Here is a 10,647-nt window from a genome sequence, read left to right as displayed (position 1 = left end):
GCACCATTTATTGAAGAGACTGTCTTTTTTTCCAGTGGATAGACTTTCCTCCTTTGTTGAATAATAGCTGACCATAAATTTGAGGGTCTGCTTCTGGATTCTCTATTCTGTTCCATTGAACATCCCCACTTCTGTTGAGTACAGGGTGGAAATGTGTGGGGCTGGTCTTGGGGTCCTAGAGAACACACTGTTGGGTTTCTATTCCACTCCAGCAGCCCAGGGAACTAGAGTTAACAGCAGTAGGAGGCAGCTGTTTTCATGCAGCAGCCACAGGGAACACATCCAGCAGGGTGGCTTGTGCCTGATTTGGCTGGCAGCAGGACCAAGAAGGGACTGGGCAGAGGCACCGCTGTTACCTGGCATGGAGGCCTGGCGAAGAGCAAGCCATAAGCAGAATGCTGGAGGTTTTGCAGCTTCACCAATAGTTGGGAAGAAGCTGTGTAGAGACATTTCTCTACTGGAAATGCCCTTGGCTTCTGCTGCATACCATTTACTTGAGGCTGAATAGGAAATAGACATTGACATCAATCGGCCCTCTGCATCATTATCTGACAGAAGAATGCCAAGGACAGTCAGGAGAAATAAGTAAACCCATCCTTTCAGTTTGTAGGGGAAACACCAGGCTAGAGAAAGCCTTACCTTTGGGCTGAGTAAGCAGGGAAAAACCAGAAGAGCCAATATTGAAGAGAAAAATGGAGAACTCACTTTTCAGGATGGAGAGAAAAAGGACAAAGAATTTAATGACAAATGAATAGCTAAGAATCAGAAGGTAGTGATTAAACAGAGATAATTGAGGTTTCTAAAAAAAGGAGATTAGAGCAAAAGACTGAGAGTGACATTCAGATACATAAAAGAGGAAAACTTGCCTGATCTGTGGGAGCCCTGATTATGTATTTGGAAATCACTCATGCAGCATCTGCCTATATTAATGAAAACTTACCTAGGCACACCTTGGTAATTTTTAAAAATTTTAAATTCTTCCAAAGCATCCAGGGAGAAAATCAGGTGGCCTGCAAAGGAAGCAAATCCTATTTTACTCTGGTATACTCTCTATAGTATTAAAGTTTAGAAGAGCATAGATTATAGGGAGATATGGGCAAAGATTTGGTACAGGGTACAATAATTTTATTATTATTATATATATAGTTCCATTTCTGAAAAGGTAAGCTCAGTAGTTACCAAAGAAGGTTCCCTAAAAAAAAAAAAAAAAAAAAAAAAATGACTCTAGCTGGTCTAAAGATAGGAAACTCAGTAATGGGAAAATTCTTGTACAAAATGGTTTGCTCTAAACACAAGAGATCCACAAGTTAAATTTAAAGAACTGTTGCAAATATCGTTCTAAACCAAAGAAAAATATCAGAAGCACAATTGGAAAAAATACATTTAATAATAAATTTGGCAGGAGAGGTTATGTATGTTTGTCCAAAGTACTTGACACATAGTACATTCTCTATAAGCATTTGCTGAACGAATATAGGATTTTTACCATGTATGCAGAAATAAGTTGGAGAAATGAGGATGGCCAGGAGTTGGAGGAAGCTGAGTCATTTCCTCTTTCCCCTGCGTAAAGCAGAAAATGCAGGAGGGTAAGTGGTGGAACTTTCTGTTCCTTTTATGCCTTGTTCTTTCAAAGTGAAAGTCAAGTTCATTATTTCCAAGTGATTAATATTGTAAGCTCAAAGGGGCTTGGTCACATTCTCTGAATGAATAACTGAGGTCATGCATTTAGGAAGTGTAGAGCACTCTCAGAGCAGACAGGTACCTCTTGCCATATAAAAACAGTGCTGTCTCGGCGGGGAGGAGGCTGCTTCAAGATGAAGGTGAACATCTCTTTCCCAGCTATTGGCTGCCAGAAACTCATTGAAGTGGACGATGGATACAAACCTCATACCTGTTATGAGAAGCATATGGCCACAGACGCTGCTGCTGCTGCTCTGGGTGAAGAATGGAAGGGTTACATGGCCTGAATCAGTGGTGGCGATGACAGGGTAGGCTTCCCCATGAAGCAGGCGGTCCAGACCCACAGCTGTGTCCACCTGCTGCTGAGTGAGGGGTGCTCCTGCTACAGACCAGGGAGGACCGGAGAAAGAAAGTGCAGAGCTGTTCAGGGTTGCCTTGTGGATGCCAGTCTCAGTGCTCTCAACTTGGTCATTGTGAAAAAGGGGAGAAGGACCTTCCTGGCTTACTGATACTACTACGCCTTCTCACGGGGAGTCCAAAAGAGCTAGGAGAATCCACAAACTCTTCAGTCTCTCTAAGGATGATGCCCACCAGTATGTTGTGAGCAAGCCCCTAAATAAAGAAGGTGAGTAACCTAGAACCAAAGCAGCCAAGACTCGGCATCTTGTTACTCCATACATCTTCCAACACAAACATCGGCGTATGGCTCTGAAGAAACAGCGTACTACGGAAAATAAGAGGCTGCAGAGTAGGCTAAACGTTTGGCCTTGAGAATGAAGGAAGCTAAAGAAAAATACCAGGAACAGATGGCTGAGAGGTGGAGGCTGTCCGCTCTGAGAACTTCTACCTCTAAGTCTGAGTCCAGTCAAGGATGAGATTTTCTAAGTTTAACAAATAAGATCAGACATTAAAAATGTGTCTTCCTGGGTTTCTCGCTGTCAGCCAGGAAATTTTTCACATTGTTCCTCTGGATTTATATGATTCACTGAACTAAGTTAGCTAGAGCTTTCATTTGTAGAGAATTGATTGCAGATTGATTCACAACCATAATTCTTTTAAGGCAACCACTTAACAATGAGTCACAAAGTTGGCTTTTATAGGTGTCTGTATCTCTAGCTCACTCATTGCTGAGCAGTGCTATTTCTTCGTAGAAACAGTTCACTTTGAGGTTATGGGGACTTTATCCAACAATTGATAGTGGTTTGTGTTTATAAACAACTCCAAAATTGTTTGAGTCCAGCCGCTGCAGAGTGACGGAAAAATTAGTGAGGACTATGTGTATAGTTTGTCCCAGGGAAGACAGGAAAATTTTTTCTGGAGATGACTGATTTCAGAATCATTTGGTCACAAACCCCAGTGGCTGAAGGATTTTTTTTACCTTTGGGTTTATTATTATTCACACATATTGGATCATCTTTCAGATAATATGAAGTTGTTCCCTGATTTGAGGGTGAAGTCTAGGGAAAGTCATTATCTTTGTTCTAGGAAAGAAGCTTCAGGAGGGTGTACAATTCACCTGCCTCCTGAATTGGAGCTTGGTCCAGAATGAATGTGGCAGTGGGTTGGGGATTTCCTGGGAATTTCTTTGCTTTGCTTGAGATGTGCCAGAGATGTACAACCCTGTTCTTTGTTTTCTATTCTCTATTATATCCAGAGAACATTTAACTCTCTGTTTGAAGAAGGCTAAGGCTGGATTATTTTTGCCTGAAGATTATTGACTTTGTGAGTTATCAGGGGGTAAATTTTACAACACTTTTCCTGAATATAAATGTTATGTATACGTTGCAAGTGTGTTTTTATATATGCATACATGCATATGTATATACATATATAGTGTTTCAAAGCTAAATTCCATATTTTTATATTACCTATTTCTTTATTGTCAGTGCCTTTATGAAGTCAATAATCTTGACTTTATTACTATTACTTAATAGAAACAAAGGCAGGAAACAAAATCATCTTTTAAAAATATTTTAAATGACAAACTCTTATCTCCTAGCATCTGTGTAATTTTCTCAATAATCATGATTTCTTATCTCCTAGCATCTGTGTAATTTTCTCAATAATCGTGGATCGTAATGACCCAGTAGTTTGCAGAATATTTCCACCCACATATGTGTTCAGGTACTATATATGTATATATATATATACATATATATTTGAAAAATCACTTGATTTGATTCTATCACATAATATCCAAAAGACTTGGGACACCTGGGTGGCTCAGCGGTTGCTGAGCCGAAAGTAGGGTGTGATCCCAGGGTCCTAGGATCGAGTCCCACATTGCGCCCCCTGCGAGGAGCCCATTTCTCCTTCTGCCTATGTCTCTACTTCTCTCTGTCTCTCATGAATAAACAAATAAATCTTAAAAAAAAAATCCAAAAGTCTTAATTTGTCATGTGTTCCCAGTCCTACTGTTAGTAAAGAGCTCCTGTAATTGCAGGGTTGCTAAAGGAAGAATGGTAGTTTAGGTCACTAGTTTTCAAATTCATTCATTCACTTGTTTTGTCTGTTTCTTTGTTCATTCATTCAGTAGGAGGGAGAAAATAAAATTATATATATGAATACAGACACACACATACACACTCACACACATATATAATTTAAGGGAGATTGAATTTGCCAGCTCACTGCAGTCTTCTGATGTGTGTTAGGGTGCTTGGTGGTGGATGGGGTGTAGGGGATAAGGAGATTTTCATAGAAAGGTAAGAGAGAGAAGAATCAATATTTGGGGGCAGCTTTGGAGTTTGGAGAAAGGATTTTAGGAAATGTTGCTATGGGTCTGTGTTGGCTACCCTTTGGCATTCTTGTAGAGATACCATTAGATATCTATTTTTGGCTACTGGGAAGGGTTTCCTGGAACAAGAGCTTGCACAGAGAGTGAATGTGTGTGCTAGATGCTGATGATACAATGGTGGCCATAAAGCACATGCTCTCTGCTCTCATGAACTTACATACTAGCAGAGGAGCTGGCATGAATCAATATCCATCAAATATCATTCATTCATTCATTTATCAATTATTATTTTTAAAAAAGATTCTATTTTTTTATTTGAGAGAGAGAGAGAGAGAGAGAGAGAGATAGTGAGAGAGATGGCAAGAGAGAGCATGAGCAGGGGAGAGAGGGAGAAGCAGACTCCCCACTGAGCAGGGAGTCTGACAAGAGGCTCAATCCCAGGACTCTGGGGATCATGACCTGAGCTGAAGGCAGATGCTTAACCACCTGAGCCACCCAGGCACCCCCATCAACTATTTTTTTAAAGCACCTATACAATGTTCCAGGCTGTTTTAGGTCCTTGGGATTCTGATTCATCAGTAAAACAAGAAACAAGACAATACTATTCCTGCATGTGGTGGCTTTATAATGTGCCAACCTATCTTTTTTTTTTTTTTTTTTTTTGGCCTTGAATAGAAAACTATTTATTTGGGGAGAGTTTTAGTTTTTTGTTGTTGCTGTTTTGTTTTGCTTTTCTTTTTTAACATTAAAAAATTTTTTTTTGGTTTTTATTGAAGTTCGATTTGCCAACATATATTATAACACCCAGTGCTCATCCCATCAAGTCCCCTCAGTGCCCATCACTCAGTTACCCCATTCCCCCTCCGCAACCCTTTGTTTGTTTCCCAGAGTTAGGAATCTCTCATGGTTTATCTCCCTTTAATTTTTCCCACTCAGTTTCCCTCCTTTCCCTTATTTCCCTTTCACTATTTCTTTTTTTTTTTTTTTTTTTTTTTTTTAAATTTTTATTTATGATAGTCACAGAGAGAGAGAGAGAGAGAGAGAGGCAGAGACACAGGCAGAGGGAGAAGCAGGCTCCACGCACCGGGAGCCCGACGTGGGACTCGATCCCGGGTCTCCAGGATCGCGCCCTGGGCCAAAGGCAGGCGCCAAACCGCTGCGCCACTCAGGGATCCCCCTTTCACTATTTCTTATATTCCACGTATGAGTGAAACCCTATGATGATTTTCCTTCTCCAATGGACTATACAAATCAAAACCACAATGAGATACCACCTCACATCAATGAGAATAGCGAAAATTAACAAGACAGGAAACAACACATGTTGGAGAGGATGTGGAGAAGGGGGAACCCTCTTGCACTGTTGGTGGGAATGTAAACTGGTGCAGACACTGGAAAACAGTGTGGAGATTCCTCAAGAAGTTAAAAATAGAGCTACCCTATGACCCAGCAATTGCACTACTAAGTATTTACCCCAAAGATACTGATGTAGTGAAATGCCAGGACACCTACATCCCAATGTTCATAGCAGCAATGTCCACATAGCAGCAGTTGTCCTTCCAAACTGTGGAAGGAGCCACGATGTCCTTCGACAGATGAATGAATAAAGAAGATGTGGTCTATATATACAATGGAATATTACTCATTCCTCAGAAAGGGCAAATATCTACCATTTGCTTCGACATGGATGGAACTGGAGGGTATTATGCTGAGTGAAATACATCAATCAGAGGACAATCATCATATGGTTTCACTCATATGTGCCAACCTATCTAGGCCAGAACTACATTTCCCAGAATTTTCTCTGGGTTAGGCATGGGCATAGGAGAAATATGCATAAGATCTGAAAAGCAGGAGTGAAGCTGCAGTCATTAACCTCTGAAGGACATTGCAGGGCTCCAGGCACTGCTATAGCTCATGCATGTTGGAGCTCATCTGCTGCATCACCTTCCTAGCGTGCTAGTGGACGACCTCTGGGTCCTGCTGGGTATCCTCCTCCTGCTTCTCTGTGGCCTGAGCCCAATGTGGTGCAACTTATGGCAAGTGGGCCCACTTCTCCTGCAGATTCCTACAGCACTGAGTTTGAGTCAGTGAGTGACAGATGTAGGTTCAGTTTGCATGTATTTGCCTCCTTGTGAATTCCACGTTGCCCCCGTTCTCATGCACATCCAGGATTTTCTCCTGAATCAGTGACTCGTGGTGACTCCAGGCTCCAACCAGAAGGAGAGGCAGTAGCTTACACAGTTGCCCCACTTGCTTTCACAACTGCCTAACAACAAATCCCTAGAATAAATCCCATTCTCTATTTCTTGTAGTGGTTCTGCTGCTCTGATTGAACCCTGACAGATACTCTGTACTTGTTCACTTTACATTCTGGGTAGACAGTAAATGGCTTAATAAATAAATTGTAAAGTATGCTTAAGAGTGAAAGGTACTATGGAAAGAAAATCAGAGAAGGGAACTGGAGAGGGAAAGAGTAAGGGTGATATAGGGTACCGTGGGGGTGGGGGTAAGGAGGCAGGTGCTCTATTAAATAGGGCATCCCAGTGAACCTTATTGAGAAGGTAAGATTTGTACAAAGGCTTGAACAAGGTGAGGGGGTAGCCAAAGGAAAAGCTTGGAGGGCAGAAGGGACATAGAACCCACTCCCTAAAGCAGGAGAGTGCCCGGAGCATTCCAGCAACTTCAGGGAGCCAGTGTGACTGGAAAGGAGAGAGAGGAGGAGTACAGGAAGATATCAGGCTAAAACTGCATCGGGGGTCTGATTTGTACAGCAGGGGTTAGCATATATCAGCATGCAGACCAAATCTAGCCCCTCTGCTTGTTTTTGTACATCATCTTATTGGCAAATGGCCATGCTTGTTCATTTACACATCATCTAAGGCTGCTTTCTGGCTACCACTGCAGAGTTGAATAGTTGTGACAGAGACCATATGGCCTACACAGCCTGAAATATTTACTAAAAAATTGCTGACCCCTGATGTAGCAGCTCAGAGATTTTGGCTTTTACTCTGAATGAAATGGGACCCATCTCTGGGTTGTGGGCAAAGGAGGACCACGTTCTGGTTTATCTTATACAAGAATCATTCATATTGCTATATTGAAAGCAGATTGAGGGTAGAAGCAGGGAGACCTACTAGGAAGCTCTCATGACATCCAAGCAGGAGAGGATGCTGGCTTGGGCCAGAATGGCAGTGGGGGAGGTAGTCAGATTCTGATTCTCTTTTGGAGCTTAAGCCAAACTGACAGAATGGATTTGGGTGTGGGAAAGTAAGGGAGTCAACAAATGTACAATTATAACCTATCATAAGTGCTAGTATGAAAGGTTTCCTCAGAGGTGCCTCAGGGACCAGTGGGATGGGAGCAATGCCAATCTCCCCACCCAATGGAGCAGGGCTGCTTTGTCTGTTTTGTGTATTGGGCTTTCCACTAATAGGGTTGTTCTCAACCTTGGCTGCATGTTAGAATCATCTGGGGAGTTTTACAAGGTACTGATGCGTGGGTCCCACCCCCAAATTCTTATTTAATTGGTTTGAGTTTTGAACTGAGCATTAGGATTCATAAAAGCTCCCCAGATGATTCTTTCATCAGGCATAGTTGAGAACCACTGCTCTAATATTTTCTTTGAATAAACTTCCCATGCCTTCAGATGATGGAAAAGGACTGGTTTGGGACCTAGGAGTGTGTGGTGGAATTTGTCTTTTTAATTTTCATCTTTTTAGCACTTAGCACATTCATAATACCACCTTAATTTCCTTGGAAGGAATTTCTTCTCCCACTTGTTCATAGCCCTGGTAGAAACAGTGCCTGTCTCCCTCTGATCAAAGTGAACTTCCTGGATCTCTTCTCTCCCTTTTGTGATGCAGCCAAATGGCAGCTGTTTGACTTGAATCCAACCAGTTGGACACATGGGTATCAGAGGTGGTTGCAGGTGATTTGTTGTAGCACTGACCAAAATGCTAGCACAGTACTGTCTAGGATTTTCCACCATGAAATGATTGCTAAGTTTTCTTCCCAGCATCTTGACTCTCAGAGCTCCCTTGGTTCTTTCAATCCATTCCCAAGCCTGATGCCCTGGTCTCTGGTACCCTGTCATTCTCCTTCCCACTACCTTATATCATGTTGATAAATTCCCTATTGCTTAAGTTAGTTTTTGCTTGTAGTCAGGAACCTTATGGGTACAGAATGCCTGGGTGGCATTCTTTGCTCTATTTGTATCATGACATTATTCCGCTCTATTCATTTGGCAACTGAACACTGTGATTTCTTTGTTGGAAAAGAGCAAACAAGAATAACAATCTATTGAACTATGCTTACTCAATAGGGAACACACAAATATGAGTTGGTGCCAGGTCCTTTGGCGGTTATAATAATCATTTATAAAACTAGCATAGCTATCAATAATAACAACAATTTATTAATTATCTATTTCTCGAAAGTACAAGATTTGATTTAATATTTCTACAGATGCAAGTCTTTGGTTGAAATGCAATATATGAAAAATCATCAAAACGGTGAGCAAAACACGCTCCTAATCCTGGGGAGGAATATGTGTCAGTTTGGGCCCTGTAGCAAGTAGATACCAAGACAGAATTAGAAATGCATGAGGTTCCATGTAGGAAATATCTATGGAAGATAAGGGACAGAGGTCATAGGACCAGTTAGAATCTTCAGATCATGCTGCACGTGTGACACTTGTAGAAGGAGAAGGTGGAGGAAGAAGGATCTGGAGAAAAAACCTGGGATTGCAATGTAGCTCTGAGAAGGTCTAGATCAGGCTGGTGGGAAACTTCAGAGCAAAGATTGCCAGGGAGAGGAAGCTTGTGTTGGCCAGGAAGCCCTGGCTCTAGTGGTCCTGTGGTGCTCAGTCATTGGCTGGGAGCAACCTGGGAAGGGCCTGGCCTCAGTGTGAATGCTGGGACAGATCTCAGAGATATAGCTAAAGGTGGCCAACTAACCACATTCCTTGCAGCAAGTTCTCTCTTGAAAGATTTGAAGTGTGTACTTCCACAGAGATCACAGAAAACCATAGGAGGCAAGGGAGAATTTTTGCCTTTCAAATATCGAATTTCTTCCCCTACCTGCCCTGACCATTATTCAAGACCACATACTACGGAGTGAGAACCAAATAAATGCAAGGAAGTTTATTATAGTTTTTATGTGAGCTTTAGTAGGGAGTCTTTCAATCTGTTGTTTGAGGAGAGTGAATCATTATGAAAAAATAATGCTTTTTCTTTATCCTGGAATGGGTTAGAGGTGGGCTGCTGGGCAGAAAAGCAAGCATTAGGGTAAATGGGTAAGGGTAAACACATTTTGGGAGATTCTATCCATTCATTCTTACTCATTCACACTCTGTTCTTTCTGTTTTCTCTTTTTCTCATTCACCATCTTTTGCTCCTTCTCTATTGAATCTTTCCTATCACTATATAAACATATTCTTACAAAGTGTCCCCTTGTCTCAAATTCCTTCAAACCACCCTCCCATTATTCCACACCTATTCATGGCCAAACACGCCAGCTTTCTCATCTTTTGCACCACTCAGTCCTTACTCGGACCCCACCTTCACAGCCCCCTTAAACATTACAGTTGTCGGGGCATCCATGACTTCCATGGAGCAAGATCAGTGGCTAGTTTTCCATTCTTGCCTTGTGTGACCTTAGTAGCACCCAACTTTTGACACCTCCTTGTTTTTGGAATGCTTAGCTTTCTTGGTTTCCCACTCTCCTGGTTTTTTTTCCCCCCTTTCTCTGGCTATTCCTTTTCTATATCATCAATTGACTCCTCCTCTTGAACCAAATCTAAATGTTGGACTTTGTCTGGATTTGGTCTGAACTGAGTTCTCTCTCTTTCCCTGTTCCTTGGTCAGGGTGCTATGGCCATTTTGGGCAAGGCAGTTCTTCCACAAAATGACCCTGAAAAGAGGAATTTATGCAAGGGGTTTATTAAGAAAGGCTTCCCAGGAAAAGTGGAAAGAGTATGGGGGAAGTAGGGTAGGGAAGGAAAGACACCAATACAGTGATATTTCAGACCAAATTCCAGCCTCAGTTTGATCTCCAGAGAAGCTCTAAGCATAAATTTTACCTTAAGGTTGTCCTGGCTTGAGACAGGGAGCTGGGTATTCATATTCCTACTTCTATCAGTCATTGGCTAAGGACTGCTCTGTGTGTGTATGTGCGTGTACACATGTATGTCAGGCACAAGTATTTGATACGAGTGGATCATATATGAA

General features: G+C 41.9%; 1 pseudogene; it reads left to right on the top strand.

Moving 5' to 3' along the window:
- Window positions 1-1,444: 1,444 nt before the first annotated feature.
- Window positions 1,445-4,069, top strand: LOC140629201 (small ribosomal subunit protein eS6-like; annotated as a pseudogene).
- The last annotated feature ends 6,578 nt before the right edge of the window (window positions 4,070-10,647 follow it).

This window comes from Canis lupus (genome assembly GCF_048164855.1).
Source record: "Canis lupus baileyi chromosome 3 unlocalized genomic scaffold, mCanLup2.hap1 SUPER_3_unloc_1, whole genome shotgun sequence".
In the NCBI taxonomy this organism is placed as follows: Eukaryota; Metazoa; Chordata; class Mammalia; order Carnivora; family Canidae; genus Canis; species Canis lupus.
This window is presented reverse-complemented; position numbering and strand designations above follow the sequence as displayed.